At 31.9% G+C, this 18,997-nt stretch overlaps 2 long non-coding RNA genes across 2 annotated transcripts in view; one reads left to right on the forward strand and one right to left on the reverse strand.

The window, feature by feature from the left end:
• LOC117108944 overlaps positions 1 to 17,401 on the reverse strand; it is a 73,459-nt gene extending 56,058 nt beyond the window's left edge. The window contains exon 1 of the long non-coding RNA XR_004445438.1: positions 13,023 to 17,401. This is a non-coding gene — a long non-coding RNA (uncharacterized LOC117108944). The remainder of the gene's footprint in view (positions 1 to 13,022) is intronic.
• On the forward strand, positions 16,007 to 18,361 carry LOC117108945. Its single transcript, XR_004445439.1, has 2 exons — positions 16,007 to 16,098; positions 17,399 to 18,361. It is a non-coding gene; the product is annotated as an uncharacterized LOC117108945 (long non-coding RNA).
• Positions 18,362 to 18,997: the final 636 nt, after the last annotated feature.

Raw genomic sequence — 18,997 nt, forward strand, 5'->3', positions numbered from 1 at the left:
CCAAACCCTCAGATTATCACTTGACCTGTCTCTTATACACATCTACAGAAAATAAGACATAAAATAATGATGCGGAAACGTTGAGTTAGACAGTAGAACACAATATAATTTATTCAGGAAATGAATATTTCGTCTTGTCCTCAAGACTTCATCAGCGTAACACTGATGAAGTCTTGTTATGCTGATGAAGTCGTGAGGACAAGACGAAATATTCGTTTCCTGAATAAATTATATTATATTGTGTTCATGATATATGGTTTTTATATGTCATCAAAATCATATTTAGGCGTGTCACATGTTTTATTTTTTGTCAAATGAAATTTGATAGACAGGAGCTAAGCCCCGCCCCTTGGATATTGTTGCTAAGGTCCCACAAGACGACAATGTTAAAACATAGGCGAACACGTGCGTTTGTGGGACAACACGTGTGTTTGTGAGACGTGCGTGTATCCCTAGCGCTGTTCTGATTGGTCAGTTGCTAAGTTTGATTGACACTCCGGAAAGGTGTATTCTAAGTTAATAACCATCATCCAATCATCATGTAACTATAGTGGGACTGTACCATGGTGTTCAAATACATATTATGACAATGAAAAGTTAAATACACAAAAATACTTTTTAAAGAAATATTTGGTCTCCATCTGCCATATATTCTCTCGTATAAGACGCCCCTAGTTTTAGAAGATTTTTGGACAATTTTTGTATGTCCGACGTATAAAACGACCCCCCTCCCCGTTCCATAGTCAGAATTCCTCCTTTTGATATGATCCACTGGGACCATGCCTGCATTTAGTCTTTAAATTGCCATCAGCCAAATTAAGGTCTAGGCTTGGTAAAGTTCATGGATTTCATTGTAAAACCATTGAATTAAAACTTTAAAAAAATCAGGCATACATGCGCATACTATTCTTTACTTCAGTAGTAAATTCTGCTGATCCGCACATAAGATGAACATTTTAAAGCAAAAAAAAATGTGTGTGTTGCACATATAAGACGACCCCCTGTTAGTCAATCATAATTTCATATTTTAAGCCTCATGTTATAAGCGAGAAATGTACAGTTAAACCTTTAACTCTATTGCTGCTCTCCCAACTGAGTTATGAATCCAAGCTGGTATATCCTCCTTTCCCATTTTTACATGTTATTTTCTCGAGGTATTTCATAATCTATGTGTGGATCCCACTAACCAAAATTGATTTTCTGTAGCGCCTCAAAAGCTGCGGTACCTACCAGTCTTGCCGATCAACTAGGGTGACCTTTATAAATGTCCTGAGTACGCTCCACTATCTTAGATTCCCAAGTGATGTTTAGAACACTTTCATTCTTGAGCTAATAACGTACGAATCTCACTACTTTTGTGACGTCAATCTACAATGTTCCCTCATGGGCAGACGCGTTTAGTCCATGGGCTACGCACACCTGCTTTATACCTGCCATTAGTTTTTTTCAGTTACCTATATGTATAAGCTTCAACAAACATCTTAAATGTAATTAATATAAAAATCTCAAGATATTTAACTTAGTAGGAAGTCAAAGAAAAATAAAGTATATTTTGATATTGTATTGCTACAATAGGAACCCAAACCCTCAGATTATCACTTGACTGCACTGCCAACAAGGCTGGTATATACATTCAGATTTCTAATACAAAATGATTGTTTATTCTGTCCTGTCAATCATGTTGTCGTGGTAACATTATCTGGTTTACTGAATTAATCCAATCTCAGAGATAATAATCGTAATTACACAGATATTTACATAATATTAGGTTATGATATCAGATTCAGAATATATTAAGTACAGGAACAAAAAATAATGTTGTACTAATTGAAATTGTATAGTCTCAATTTCTATATTTAGTTCTTGAGCAAATTAAGTAATTACTCAATTCTTCTTTAGAATATTAAATTGAATTGTGTTTAATTTGGCATTCCCAGATCAATCAAGGCACCTAGGCTTTTCATCAATGGCGGTGTACAGTAAGTGGGGAGGGCAGGAAATATTAACCCCTCCTCCTCAGTCAGACCCACTTCTCTCAGTCAGATATTCCCCTCCCCTTTTTCCATTTTTTGTTTTAATTCTTTTAGAACAAACATTAACTCTACAACATGCTTCAGAATAGCATAAAATGCCCAAACTACGCACTCCTAAACCCTACTGAACCAGCCCCCAAAATGGAATTAAAGTAAAATATAAGTTATCTTTGACAAACTCTTTATCTAACACCAAAATTAAGTTTCTTTCTCCCAATGACTGTCAATAATGGTACTGAACCAACCAATGTTTTTTTTTTTTTAAACCCATATTTTGCACATGGTGCATCGGAAGTATCAATTTTTATGAACCTTTTATTATCAGAATTTCTGTTAATTTACTAGTTCCTACATTAATACATAATGTTGATGCTCTAGGCTACCAACCATTTATGTTTTTACCATAGCAGAAATATTTTTTTTTAATTTGATTACAATTAAGGTTAGTTTCTGTAATGAATATGTATGTCTGAATCATTAGTTATTGGCCATTCTATAGTAAAGGAAATTTCATAGGAGATCCAAGGGGGAGGGGGAGGAGAAGGGGAGGAGAGGGAAAGGGGAGGGTGAGTGGGGAGGAGGTCCAGCCGGCCCATCACCCGCACTTTTTCATCCTAAATATTTCTTTTTTTTTAAATGCAACCAAAAAAAAATACTAGACTCAAATTTTTAGTATGAAAGTGTATATTATTGGTGCCATTAAAGTTTGTACCACAGCCCAAACCATGGTGGGACTGAGGTTGTCTGGACTCCCATTTGCAAAACCGATTTTCCGAGCCTCCTGTATTTCAAATTCCTGGATCTGCCACTGAATTTAATGGTCCAAAAAGCCCAGATCACTGAAATACAAGAAATTTATATTTGTGGTCCCTGAAGCAATGACTCACTTTCATTCCTGATGATGACATAATTAATGTCGAAATATTGAATCCCAACACGATGGCGTGTATTTCAATACTTGGAGTATGTATTATACTTTCTTATCTGAGATTAATCAGTGGACCTTTCGGTTAAACAGTATACTTAATTTATTTTTTTAAATATTTTTATTGTTTTTATATTATACTTTAAAAAGCAACATAGTGATTACATATAGGTAAAGCTTACAAAAGGGAAATAGCTGAAAATACAAAAATGTTGTCATAGGTTTAGTGTGGGAGTAGTTGGCGTGGTGGTTGCCTTTCAGGTCTCTCAATCTCAAGGTCGGAGGTTCGAAATTTCACTGTGCATTTCGCTTGTGTTCTTGGACAAGGCAGTTTGCCTACGTTTGTCTCTCCACCCAGGAGTACAAATGGGTGCCCGGTGGTTCACTACATGGAGGGGAGGAAACAGGCAATGTGAAAAGGAATTGACCACCATACCAACACAATGCCGAGGCTTAGTACGATGGGCTAACAGCTCATTCCCTTATGTTCAATAATGAATACGGGACTACCTTTTAGGTTTAGTGTTGGAAAAGCTTAGTCACAACGTGACAACAGTGTCCGGGTACTTCTGTTATTCCTGCATTACTCAGTCACATTCAAGGGCAGTGTATTTTGTATTTTATATATTTGTAATATACTGCTCAAATTAATGAAATATTTTTTTTTGTATTTATTTACTTCCTCAATGCAACAAAATCATATAAATGTTAACAAATATTTCTATTAAATATTTTAAAAAATTATTTTATGTTTTCTTTTATTTAATCTTATATTTATTTACTAATTTATCTACAAATGTAAATAATTTTAATATGATTTTGTTTTTACTTCATGAGTTATATGTTGGCAGTTAAATGAACTAAGCCATTTGCCATACTCAATTTATCATTTATTTATATATTGCACAAAAAAAACACCCTGTATAACAGAACCTCTAGATTGGGTGTGAATGATGGAGAAGTAAATTCAAAGTCTCGTTTAACAACAGACATCAGGGCTGTTGCACATATATATATATATATATATATATATATATATATATTTATATATTAAACATGGTTAAATAATAACAACATATGTTGGCAAACCAGAATCTAAATGGCGGCGTAAAAATCAGAATTAGCTGTTTCGCTTCAGTGCAAAAATATTATGAACATCTAAAAGCCACGACTACAATTTTGCATTCAAGTTTATGTCTAATATGAGGATAATTTTTTACAGGCGTTAATAATTTGTGTCTTAATAGTTATAATAAAGATGATTATATTTTTAAACATTAATTTTTATACTAACATATCACAAGAAATTTCATCTTCATATCTTTTTTTAATCTAGGAGATAAGTAAAATTCCTAGATTTGTCTGATCTAAAGTTGACCTAAACAAAGATAATTTGAGTTGTTTGTAAAAAACTATAAGAGAAACAGAGAAGACTATAAGAGAAATGTCACCGATAAGAAAATCAAAATTAAATGGTTAAATTTGATTCATTAACAGTTCAAAGTAAAAACTTTATTGTCATTGGGTTTGAAAATAGGAAAAACTCTGAGACAAGGATAATCCCAATAACTAGCAAGCTCTCCAATTATACAGTGCCTACAATTTAAATTAATTACCGATCACTAATAATTATACCTGTATTAATGTCATAATTGTGACAAGTAATCATTACATTATACATATCTGTTAAATATTTATTGTTTTTATCCCTGTTCCTTTTTCTAGCAATACAGATATGTTGCAGTCCTATTGAAATTCAAGACAAAGATACACATGACTGGTCACTGTAAATGTGCAAACAGTACTAACTGTAAATTCCCCACTGACAAGATGACGACAAAAAATAATATCGTAAAAATGCAAAACTAGGTGTGTCTTGAGTATTAAGCTTAAACTTCACTATGTGTCAATAAAAATGTATCAATCGTATAAGATGGGTGGCTCTGTAGTCATCTGGCTTTCAAGGATTAATCACTTAACTTTAACTTAGAGTTTCAATACAAATCTTCATAGTGCACTCTGTCATGCATTTTATCTGATTATGAGTTTTGTATCTTCTCATCTTTATAAAATTATAGGATATCTATGAAGATGTACTGCAATCAACACAAATTCATGTCCTGTAAAGTAAAAGGATATTTTTACTGACTAAAATCTCCCCTCCCAATGCCATATTTTGAAATAAAAAATATTAATACTAATAGTTGGACATCATGAAAAAATATCTAAAACTTTTTTAAGAACGTATATTTTTTTTTTGGTTGATACTAAAAACCATCATTACTGTCTTTCTTGTTTTTTGGTTTATCTTTGATTCTGGGCACTTTGTATCCTACAAAAATGTGTGATACCAAATGCGTGACCATTACATTACAATTATGTGCCGAAATTATGAAATGGATGAAAGATAAACCTATATCCTATTACCTATTTGTGTAATTATTAATCGGTAATACATGTTCACATACATGATATGTTAACAGTATATCTCTCATCACTAGATTAAAAATTAAATTAGTTTGGATGTATGAGTAATTTTTTATTATCCATGAAATTTGCCATGTACCAAGATTGCCGTGTAATACAAACATAATAAATATATCTTGTATCATTGTGTAAATGTTAATTACTTCAACACTACCACTTTCCCTTCACCAGAATTTTTTTTATTGCCTGTTGAAATTGCAAAAACGCCTTTCCACATAATAAAAAAAAATAAATTAGCTTTTTGTATAAGTCATATTAGTTACAATAATGTATGTCTAAATTAAATTTTTATTATCAATGAAATTTGCCATATACCAAGATTTCCATGTAATACAAATATATATTCAATAAATATATCTTGTATATTTTGTGTGAATGTTGATTACTTCAACATTACCACTTTCCCTTCCCCAGCATTTTTTTTTATTGCCTGTTGAAATTGCAAAAACCTTTCCACATAATAATTGTGAACAATGGCTATGTTCCTACAGTACATGCCTCCTAAATAAAAAGCAATATATATCTGACCCTGATATTATCTATTTATATTTTCCCATTTTTCACCTCCTGTCCTCTTTCCACCTTCAACCATTTTTTTAATTATTGGCACCATAAGTTCCATATAAATATATAAAAATATCTTTTCTTTATATTTTTAATTTTTTTATTTTGTCAGAGTCTCATATGTTTCATTGACTAAGGGCTATGACAATTTTTCGAAGCACTAGAAAGAAATGCTTCTGTTCACAATACCATGTATAGCTTGATTGAAGACAAATGATCTTTCACTTTTTATTTAACCTTTATTTGGTCGGGGGACACCGTAACCAAGCCCAGCCCCTGAGAATAATGCCACAGTAAACATGTTATGGTTGGTATAGAGATTGTAAATTTGTCTATCAGGTCAGAATAGGCATTATTCTCATGCTGTTCCTTTTGTAAACTGTTTGGTCTAAGTTCGTCATTCAAGCATTATTCTCATGCTGTTCCTTTTGTAAACTGTTTGGTCTAAGTTCGTCATTCAAATAGAAGTGTATGGTAAATATAATTACTAGGAGGTTAAGATATATGTGTACCCTCTTAGAATTAAAGTTGTTGTCAGACGTTCATAGCAAATAGCTATGTAGTGACAACTTTCCTGATCCTATAGTGAAGTAACACAAGACTTTCTTTCCTTGCTTCGCAAACATATTTTTTGAAGATCGTCAAAGGAGGGTGGAAAAAATTAAAAATAAAATGTTGTTTCCTTATTTAGCAAGTAGTTTGGCCAAAAACATCCAGAAGAAGGAGAAAATAAAATTAAAAAATTTATTGGTGAATATAAACAGTGTAGTAATGGGATAGTTAAATGCTTTAAATTTATATAATTAGAAATATACATATCTTATTTTTGGAGATTTCAAGGCAGCAGTAGGTATAAACAAAATATAGAAAAACTTAAATTTTTTTCTGAACTCATTTTTTGTGGCGGTGGGTGTGTACTAATTGGCGAAAAATAAAATGTCGGGTTTGATAAATACAAAAAAAGAATATATTTCTTTAGCGTTTTATTTCAACATGTTTTATTTATGTCAATATGCAAATAGGTATACTGTACATGTTCAAAAACTGAAAGGTCTACTGATTTCTCAGATAAGATATTATAATACATACTCCAAGTATCGAAATGCATTATGGCGTGCATTTCGATACTTGGTGTATGTATTATACTATCGTACATGTTCAAGTGATGGCTCAAACCAACAAGAACAAGATAAGTTTTGGGGCTGAATTCTTGACCTCATGTTATTTTAAGTTCATGACTCTGTAACAGAATGTCGTATGCTATTTTTTTTCCCCCTGGAAAATAGACTATTCTACTCCACTATATGGTTTTACACAATTTTTTTTTTTTTTCACCTCCAAAAAAAAATCCAAAAAGAAGAGACGAAGTTTTAATACTGTATACTGTATGTTTTACTGTACTTAGTGATATTCCTGTTTGGCAAATTGATTTTTACTTCTGCCTATGTTGTGCTAAGCTTTTGATACTTTTATAAATGACCTCAAAAAAAACTAACTGGACACAAATTAAACTTTGTTCTGATGTTGAAAGTGCTTGGTCTATTTGGAAACATTTATTTAGCACCATTTGTAACACCCATGCACCTCTTAAAAAAAAAAGAGTAAAGGGTAGCCTTCCAAAGTGGATAACAAGTGATTTTTTAAGACTTACTAAAGACCGAGATCATTATTAGAGATCAGTGCTGCGTCACTGAAAGTGTTATCACGTTAAAGGCAGAATAAATAAATAAATAAATAAATATAATACAAGTCTCTAACTTCACAATCTCCATTGTTATAGTTTAAATAACATTGACAACATATTTACGGTAATTTTTAATTAGTTTATGTCAGTATTATGTAATGTATTTGCTTTGGCATATATGGTGCTCAACTTCTTGTTCTTGTTTGTTTTGAATAAATATTCATCTGTGTTAAATTCGTGATTAAGTGATTCATTTAAAGACTTCATGTCAAATTTTAATTCGAACGGTGATAGCTAATTTTTTTTCGGCAGACGCGCAGAAAAAAATGTATTTGCATATAATTAATAATAAAAAACCTACGCCCCACCTGACTTTATTTGTAGATGTGACGCTAAACAAGTATATTTTTCTTAGCCTAAACAAAGTATTAAAAAAAAGTCTTACCTAAGGATAATAAAAGCATGCATCAACCCTACTTGTTTGACCCTGGGACAGGATAGCTTTTATTTATAAAATCAATATTAATGATTACTAACTTCAACCTCAAGCCAGCCTGGCCAGCAAGTAAGAGCAAGAGTTGTTCCATGATAGTTGTACATGTGTTGTATTAGAAAACGCTCCTTAAATGAACTCTCATGCATATTCATGCTTTCATTGACGTACAACAGTTATTGAGAACAAGGGGGCCCCCAGGATGAAAAAGGGTATCACAAGTTAAGTATTGCAAGAACTTTCTTTTACATAGGAGTCTAAAATTGGAATTTTAAGTGTATACTAATTCAACAATTTCATGCTTGAAGGTTTTTATTATGTTTAATTTGGAAGCACAGTAAGGTTTAAATGTTTTTAACAAATCCAAATAAGATTTAAACCCAATATCTCTAATAATCTATCTGTAATATATAGCCCCAAAAAATGGCTTATCCAGAGGGTAATACCAGCCAGAGGTCAATATCTAAAAAAAGAATGGTTTATCCAAAGATGGAACTTACTTATTATTATTTATTTCACATTCACATAATATAGAAATCTGCACTAGAATATCAAGAAAGTTACAATTACTATGAGAGATGAAAATAAAGTGCATGTGTGTGTTGATAAAATGAATTAAAGAATTTATGGATATAAATACAACAGAAGCACAAGGAGTGTCCAGAAGACTAAAGATAGAAGAGTGAGGTTAAACAGATGGGTATCAATCAATCATTTGATCAATCTATAACGTGTATGATGCAATAATATACATTTGACCTTATATCATAAGTTCATTGAAGGTTATTGAATATCCTAATAGTATAATATAGTAAATATTAGCGAATACGCAAGTGCAAGTCTGGCTAAGAATGCACAAACAGAGTGACATTGACAATCTATGAAGAGACCTTCGTCTTGCAATGTAATCAAGTTAGATGAAGGACAGATGCATACATAGTAATGCCATCGTATATAGGGTCTGTGGTAATGCTATACTGTAGGCATAAAATTATGCTATATAATAATACTGTAGTATATTATAGTTCTAATAATTATAAATTGTAGTTGAATGGTATATATTATTCAAGAAAGGTGATTAATCAAAGGTCAATGTCAAAGAAAATGTCCTTGAAGCTTAACCCTCAAGCATAAAAGGATGTAATGGAATCACCTATCTCACCCTTAAATGCCCTGTATGAATTATTCTGGCACAGCGCAGAAACTCTATGGCACAGGTGGGCAAAGTGCCTCCCGTGGGCCGTATGCAGCCTGACAGTGATATTTTGGGCCTGGAAAAATGAATTAAAACCCTAGGTTTGCGGCCCACCAAGTAACATTGGCTGGAAAACACCTTGTTTTTTATGGCCTGGCATAGATCATATGTAAAAAGTAACATTAATTCTGAGAATAAAGTGGTGTAAAAGCAGTGCTTGGAAGTTTTTGGAAGCTCACTGGAAACACCAACGTTTGGGTACGGCCCTCGCCTTAAATCAAAATTCTCTTTGGCCCTCCGACCGATTTTTATGCCCACCCCTGCTCTATGGAGTGACAGCTCTCCTTTTTTTTTTGTATAGTTAACTCCGCCAAAGTAGGTTATGTACAGTATTCACCGCTGTCTATTTTTAGTAAGATTATGCAAAAACTAATAAATGAATTATCATAAAATTCAGTGGAATGGTACATAATATTGGAAGAAAGAGATAATTAAATTTTGGGAAACGGTTGAAGAACAAGGTAAAGGTCACAGAAATTAAATTTTTTCCCTTGAGCATAAATGAACATAATGGAATGGCTTGTCTGCGTATTGTTCAGTATTCAGGCACAGGGTGGAAAAAAAATTGAATCGCCCATCGTATACAGCCTTTGTATTTTTTCAGTATTCAGGCACCAGGTATAAAATAATGGAATCGCACATCATACACGGTCTGTGTACTGTTCGGTATTCAAGCATAGGGTGGAGGTATGCTCTCTACGGAGAGTAACTGCTCTAGTTTATAACTGTATGACCTTTAAAGATATAGGCCTAATGTCTATGTTCAGCTAATAAAATCTTTTACTTTGTATATTTAATTAAGTTATTATTAGCTTGCATTTGAAATTAGAACAAGAAACTATTTTCATCAACAATTAGCAGATGCATAAATAATACTATGTCTACATTCTTTCCTTGTCCAGATACTTAAATTGGCAGATAAATTTACGGAAGTATTTTTTGTCTCATATTGCAATTGCTAACTTAGCATTTCATACTTAACTTAGCAATAAATATAGATAATAGTAGTGGTTTTGGGTCAAATAATATGGTTGTATCTCCTAATATTCTAGTAGCACAGACAGTAGTCATATACCTTTAACTTCTTGATTAGGTTTTAAAAGTGTGTACACTTCTTTACGACTTTCCTCAGCTGTGTAGCGAGCAACAACATTGTTGATAATTTCTAGGTCAAAAAACATTACCATATCATCATATTTGCCCTGACAAACTAATTATTTTAAAATCTAACAGTATTTATTATTTTTACATTACTACTGGAGGTATTTCTCCATACTAAGTTTAATATTTTTAAAGTCCCAATATTGGAATCCATAAGTATTTTACAGAAAGTAAATGGGAAATAGGACTTATAATTTATTGAGCAACCTATTCACGTTTTGTTATTCCAACATTCTCTGCCACTAACGGTTTTAATCTGCCATGAGAGTTTATTTACCTGCATGACAGCTGGGGATGCAACGATAGACCTCTTGGTCACCCCTGAAGCAATTCTCTAACTTGAGAATCAATGCTCCAATGAAGAGCGATAAAGGCCTAGTAATTAAACAATTATTCATTCAGACTAATCAATCAGTGAGTAATTAATTGAGAAAAAAACAACTTTTAATTCATTAATTGTTGATCCAATATTCATTTCTACATTTTATTGTTTAATGTATAATCTGCTATGAATTTGTTTTCTTTCATTAAAATTGTATAAATTGTTACTAATTTAAATTCATATGATTTTAATGTAATGATTTGGGATTGTTATAAAATATGAATAATTTCTTTAGATAAATAAATTTAATAGGCTAAATATTTTATTTATTGTAGTCTGTTATAAAATATGAATAATTTTCTTCATTAAATTTTAGGATAAATATTTTAATTACTATATTCTACTAGTGATGAATCATGGTAGTATGCAGCTAGTGTATTGAGAGCAAAATGTCAACTAGTTATATTTAAGCTGGTAGTAACATTCAAGCCATGCCCGTAACCAGCTGTGGTAATGAAGGATCTTTTTCAATCTGAGTGGAACTTTTGGTGTCCAGGGGTTCTCTCGAGAAATGTTGAAAACCATGACCACCACCTTTAATTTAAAATGTTATTTTGGTGTGTTTGAGCTGCTTTCAAATGAGTTACCATTTTCGTTAATAAACATTGAATCGATGTGCAAATGTTGAAGAATCGGGCAGTAGGCTATACCAGGCAATATGTTAGTAGGCCTAGATCAAATGTAGTGCTCATCAGATAGGATCACGAATATGAATACATGACAGTTTTCCATCGTCAACGGTCAACTATTGGTATAGTAGAGCAGAGCTCCCTATTCTGCGGGGATCCTCTGATCTCCCGGTCCCCCTGGTTACAGGCCTGAAGGCCCACAAAGAGCAGCTTTAGCCTCCAAGGTTGAAGTTTAGGCAATGCCTACTGTAAGGGCACCAGTAAGATCAAATGACAGGGTGCAAATGTGGCTCCAGGGTGTAACCCAAAAAGCTACCGTTGGCGCGTATAATTGTGTTCTCACGTATAATTATAAGATAAGATAAGATAGATAAGATAAACTTTATTGTCCAAATAAAAATGGAAATTCAAGTTCCATTTGGCGTAAAAAAGCACTAAGTTACATTAAGTTACATTAAGATTTACATTGCATTAAAAATAGATACATGTGTATCCATGCATGTGGGCAGCACATGTATACATACATATACATACACACACATACATATGTATATATGTATACATACATATATACACACACACATGAAATTGTATTATCAAAAAGGAATTATCACATACATATAGGCCTACATACACATACATGCACACATACGCACATACATACATACACACATACACACATACATAATACATATATATATATACACATTTTTATATATACACACACACATACATACACACACACTGTACATACATATACATACATATATACATACATACCCACATAGGCCTACATATATATATATATATATATATATAAAAGTCAAAAAGGAATAATAATAATAGTGATGCCTACATCATTTAGATAGGCCTATACTTGTTCTTATTGCACATTGATTAAAAAGTTGAATTTAAAATAGCAAATTACGATTGAAAAATTGGGGGCCGTCTTATACACGCATTACATACAAATTTTGATTTTTTTTTTTAAATCATGTTCGTCTTATGTGTAGATTTTCTGTAACACAAAAATTTACTACTGAAATGAACCTACTAACTGTTGTATGAATCAACACAGTAGTATCAAGACTGTAAACAGCAGCAAAGAGTAGGTATTCCAACAGTGAAACAGGGGGATCGTCTTATATACTCAACATACAAAAATCGTTCAAAGATCTTCTCAAACTCAGGGGTTATCTTATATGCGAATCATTTTATTTTATGCAAGAATAATATACAGTATGCCCTTTTAGGTATTTGGATGGTTTTTTTTAATTTTTTTTATTAATTACATGTCCAAAATTGATATTTCAACAATCAATTTATATACATATACAGAGGGCTCTTGAAATATTATTTTTTAAAATACATGTTAAATTATGTTAAATGATAATAATTAAGCAACTTACAGTTAGGTTGAATCCTCTTCCTCACCCTTGATGTACACATTCGGTCTTCGCTGGACACAACTGTCCACATAATGGTAACAATATAGTCCACAAAAACATCAAGTTTTTTTTGCAAGCAGATTATAATGTCTGCTAAAACTCAGTCGATATTTCAAACAAAATATGCGTGTGCAAACAGGAATTTTTTATAGGTCCAAGTAATACACGTGTGTTTCAGTTTAATTTCTGGTGGCTAATTTGTGAAGCTTATAATATCTCAGAGAATATTGTGAAAACAAGTCATTCTGTTAATCTAGAAGTCCACGTTCCTTTTGCGAGTTTTTATTTTTGGCAAAAAAAGATACACGGTCAGAATTAAACAGAAGTTAATGCGGGTGACGGTGTAGGAATTCTTGCAGAACAAACAAAATAAATGGTCAGGTAGGCTACAAAATCAAAGCGTTATAATAAACGAAAGTCATCCAAAGCTTTTTTTTTTTTCGCTCGAACCGCGTATTATTTGTCCATAAAAATGTAGTCGCTATTTGATATCCTGTAGTCATATTCGTATTCGTGATAAGACTTTCGATACGACTCGATTCAGCTGTACAAGCTCATAACAAGTACTCGCCAGACAAATCAAGAAATGTATGGAATTAATCAATGGGATTAAAACAGGATCTTAAATCGATAACAGTCGAAATATTTAAATTAATCATTTACAAATACTTAAGATGTACTGTATCATCAATGATGAATAATATTTTAAACATTCATAATTATTAATTATCAAAAAAGTCAACATATACATGAATATGTGATGAATTGGACATGTAAAGTATGTTAAAAATAGATTAAATTGTTCTAAGGTACAAACAGATTGTAAGAGGTACAAAGTCTTGGCTTTATAATAGATCCTATGCCTACAAGCTGGTTTACGATTCTTAATCAATGTCCTATTTTACACGCTAATTATCTGTTATCTAATTTACAATTTGACAAGTATCCTTACATCGACAATCCACCCGGGCAGAATTATGTTGCATCTTTATTACATAGAAAATTAAGTTTGTTTATGATCACTCTTTATTTATACAATTGTTTAAACTATAAAATACAAAGATACTTCACATACCATATTTTAAGATCAGTTTATACTTTAGTTATTCTTATCCCTTCAAATAATAACCTGGTTCCATAATAACATAATAAAATAATAGCTCATTAATTTGGGGTAGGTGTTAATACCTCTTTTCACACTGAATGTTAGATGAATTATAAAACACGTCATAGTTTAAAAAAACCACTCAATTATTTTTTGAAAATACTTGTTTAGAATTGATGTGACCAACTGGGTGCCATGATTAGCTGGAACTCAGTAATTAATTAATTACTCTAGTTAAGTTAAGTTAATGAGTAGGGTAAAGGCTAATCTATATCATCAGGATTATTGTAAGAATTGAAATCTGAAACTCCAAACAGTATATTTTTAGTCTTCAAGACATGGCAAATGTTAATTTTAAATAGGCCTAATGTCGAATAGTTAATTATATGACTTACGTGGTAATGTAGCTATAGAGACCTAGGTGTCAACAAAAAATTAAGCAACAAACATTTCATGATCATTGTTTAAGATGTCAAATAAATAAACAATTTCATTCATGAAATTTCATTTTTTCTCCCACTGATGCACAAACTGATGGAAAATTACTGTTTCTTCTACAGAAATTTCTTGATTCATGATATGAAGAATATCAAGGTGTAATAACAGGTTTTCGGTATTGCAATAAGAGCAGGGGTCACCCAGGGTCACCGTAGCTACACCACTATTTTAATGCAGTACCCGCATGCAGAAGCAACCCAGTAAAACAGACAAACACTTAAATCCAGTTGGCCACTACAAGTATACCACGGAAAAAAATAATCAAAAAACACCAGTGTTGAATTAATCAATGTTAGAAATGATCTCGCTTGACGAAGCCACAAAACAACTAAATGTACTGGTTTGACAAATCTAAACATACAATGCAAACGCGCAAAGCATACCCGGATGTTAACATTTGTATGTGTTAGTGGCGAGACAAGAAGCATACCACATAAACAATACCGAGCGCTCTGAATGTTTGGATGTATTATCAAACCGATGTATTTGGAACGTGTCAAGCCAGGTCATTTGTATTAAGGACTGCAAAATGAGGCGAGGTATATGGGCTACAAAGCATGATATTTGAATGGAAAACATTTGAAAAAAAATTTAAATATATAAAAAAATATTGCTTTTGAAGGGATATTCATTTGATGCATTAAAAAAAAATGAAAAAATAATCAGTGCGTATATAGAGCTGCATGACATCAGCTGATGAAACTGAACTATTAATTTACTGAAAATGTGTATGGGATATATTTTGACATTTGTTACAACTTTACGCTGATAATCAGTTTTCAATAATTAGGCGTTAACACTAACATGCCACCATTGATAGCTGTTGTCTATTAAATTTCTGTGTTCCATTATCTACTTTGGTACAGTATATATGAATATTTAAATAATATAAATTAACAGCGAATTATTGGTTTTAATACAGTGACGGATCAAAATACTTAATTAATTATAAGATCTTAGTAGGTAGATACAGATATATATTGATATAAATAAAATAAAAAATAACAGAATTATAAAATTAAGCTGCTTAGAATTATATATGGTATTTTAGAAGCTATAACTTTTACATGCAAACCTTCACCAACAGAAAAATGCATGAAATAACCATTGTTGATCAAACAAACAACGGTAATCTTACTTGTTCTGTACCAGACAAACAAAGTAAGAATCACTGTTTACAGGCAGCACCAGTAGTGTAAAATGATAAACTGGTTTCATTGTTTGTTTGTACCAATAATGAACATAATATTCTATTAGCTATTGCTATTCAATGCTACAAAAAACGTAGCCCCTGTTTTAGTGTTTATATCTATTTACCGTAGTTATTTTATGTTTCTGATTAAGCATCTGTGAGCCGAGGACACAGACTGAAAGCAGGTTTATGTGTGGCGAAGCATTAGATACTGAAGCCCAACAACTCAAAACATCATTAAGGTGATGAAGGCTAGAATCAAAAATATGACTTCTCTTATCAATCTTACCATAACAGATTAACAGATATTTAATTTCAAATTTTAATAATTTAATATTTAAGATATATCAAGATTTTTAAATGTTTTGGATAATTTCATGCACATAGAAAAGCGCAAGGGTGCAGAAATGGAAATCAATAGCTGGAGACCAAAAAAAAACATCCCGTATTGCCCAAGCTTTACCGACAAAAAATGTTGTGTTGCCAGTTAGCAAAAAATTCTCTCTTATAAAAAAAATGAAATTAGTGATATGACAATAAATTCTAGAAAAAAAATATTGCAGCAGCGACAACCCCAATTTCCAAATGTCACAGCTTGGGCAACTTGACAATTTTTTTTTTTGGCCTGATTAGTGAAATATAAGCTATAATAAGAAACATAAAAAAAGAATATTCTACATGTTAGTACAACTGTAGATAGTGAAGCACAGATAGTTGAAATGATTAATAGATGAAAAGAAGAATTGACCATGATATTTGAAGAAAGATTGTTGTAGTAATAATAACATTTTGAACCACAGAGAAATTCTACGGTAAAAGAGTTTTGTTTTTTTGTCCGATGATACGTGATTATCCTTTAGGTACTCTCGATCTCTAATCTGCGGACCTTCGCACCTCTCCCTGCCATCCTCCGAGTTGCCACTGCGCATGCTCAGAAATACCTATGAATATGCATTAACCACTTTTGCATATTCAAGAAAAAGAGAGGTGCAAAGGTCCACAGTGAAAAACATCAGAAAAAAAATGAATTGAAAAATAGAAAACTAACACAAAAGGAAATTAATGAATGTAAAAAAATACATGAAAAGAAATCACATAAAAATATATTGAAATATGACTGTACAAATACCATTGTAAGAACTGCATATTGTTTACCAGATAATCTTGTGGTATTCCCCACATAAGAGATATTATTGTACAGAGATGGAAAATATTTATTTTTTTAAATGTATCATTTATAAAGATTCTTTTCTTTGTTTCATATCCAACAAAAATAGATTCTGGTATCAATCTAGCAAACATTCTTATTAACAGTATTGTACCAACATTTATTTGTTAGACACAAAACAAGTGACTTTATAACCCAATGAAAACATAATTCTATGGGATAAAATGAAGGTAAAAATGACATAAGACCTAGTTACTCCAAAAATTACAATCAATTTTTAAACAATTCCATGTGGTTTTAACACATAATTGTAATTCTTAATTTTAATTCTGATACACAATTAGATACATTTCTGTTTGTATTTCAAAACATAGACGACAATCGCATGATTTGCTGACAAAGATTTTGAGAAAGTGAAGACAAGTAAGGCAGCTAAAGAATTCTACTCTACATGAGGATACATCTTACTGATGAGTTAATGAGACACCATGCAATGGTTTGGTAATGAACATCATACAGATCTAATAGAAACTACTGCTACAGTCTACCAGACCCATAGCGTGGAGTATGAAGAGGTTTTGCATATTTTGAGAATTGTGTCTGTGGTGTGCACATGTATGCAGTGTGGTTCAGTGTTGAGAGTAGACTACAGTGCATTTGGTGAAAAAGCTGCTTGAAAAATCATCTTTTTCGTTTTGATTCCATGCTAAGGGCCTGAATGCCGTCAATAGGGATAAGATGACAGTGAAATGAGGCTACATGCTTAAGAAGCATAGGGTGAAGTCCAGCTAGGAGCACTTTCTAAAATTTACTTACTTTCTTCACACAAAAAAAGAAAATGAAAGGTGGAAAAAAAAACTGAATAACATTTGTGCACCCAATGTGAAAAATAGTGATGTTAAACAAGTTGTTTCACTGATTTGAGACGGACTGCTTAATTCTTCGGGCTGGTGGCAGAAAAGTCGGAACGTACGCACTGAAAATCTTGTAGACCAACCGACACAATTTTTGTAGAAAAAACGTGGCAGCAACCAGAGTGACAACAGAATGGCAAGTAGATTACAAATAGAATTTCATAAATTTATAAGGATTACTACAATATAACTAAATTTTCTATTACAATGTCACATATCTAATTTCTATAGCTTTTTTTTTTATAATTAATTAGCATCACCAAAATTTTGAATTTGATTTGATTAAAACTTGAAGGGATGGGTTTTGAGGAGAGAGGGAAGGTAGGAAGGGGAGAAGATTATGATTCTAGCATTCATCAAGGAATTTTTAGGATTGAGATTACTTAGGATTAAAAATTTAAAATAAAGAAATTAACTATTTTTAGAACAGAATAAGTAAGTCTTGGTTGAATGAATCCACATAAGAGATCAATTTTCGGTTGATGAATATGTATATTTGTATTGATTAAGTGGAGTAGGAATTGCGTTGTCTATGAGTGTGTGTTTCGTATGGATCAATACTGTACTACCAGAGTACTGCAATTCACAAACATGAGTCCAAATAAACCACTGAGGCTAAAGATAGAGTGTGGCTGAATCTTGATGAAACTGCATCTACTTATAATCACTGATATAAAATTTATCATTTTAGTAGAACCACTACTTGATTCACCAGTAGCCAAAAATTGATTGAACAATTTATCATTACTTTCTTTTTACCAAATTTAAGACGATTATATGGGTAAATTTACCAATACTTTGGTGATTCAATTTAAAATATACCTTATATATCATATTTTTTCAAAATTCTTATTTATTCATATAGATCAGTAAGTACCAGTAGGTACTTCAATTAATTCAAAGCAAATTATACATTATTAAATTTAATTTTCTTTTTAAGTTTCTATATGCTCTTTGCATGGTAATAGGTATGCACTGTGAATTGATTTCAATTGATTTCACACCTACAGTGTAGTATCTTCATACACCATACTATTAACTCTATCTTTATACTACAGA

This window comes from Anneissia japonica, unplaced genomic scaffold, assembly GCF_011630105.1.
Source record: "Anneissia japonica isolate Jap-2015-1 unplaced genomic scaffold, ASM1163010v1 scaffold987_len1640505_cov201, whole genome shotgun sequence".
NCBI lineage: Eukaryota > Metazoa > Echinodermata > Crinoidea > Comatulida > Comatulidae > Anneissia > Anneissia japonica.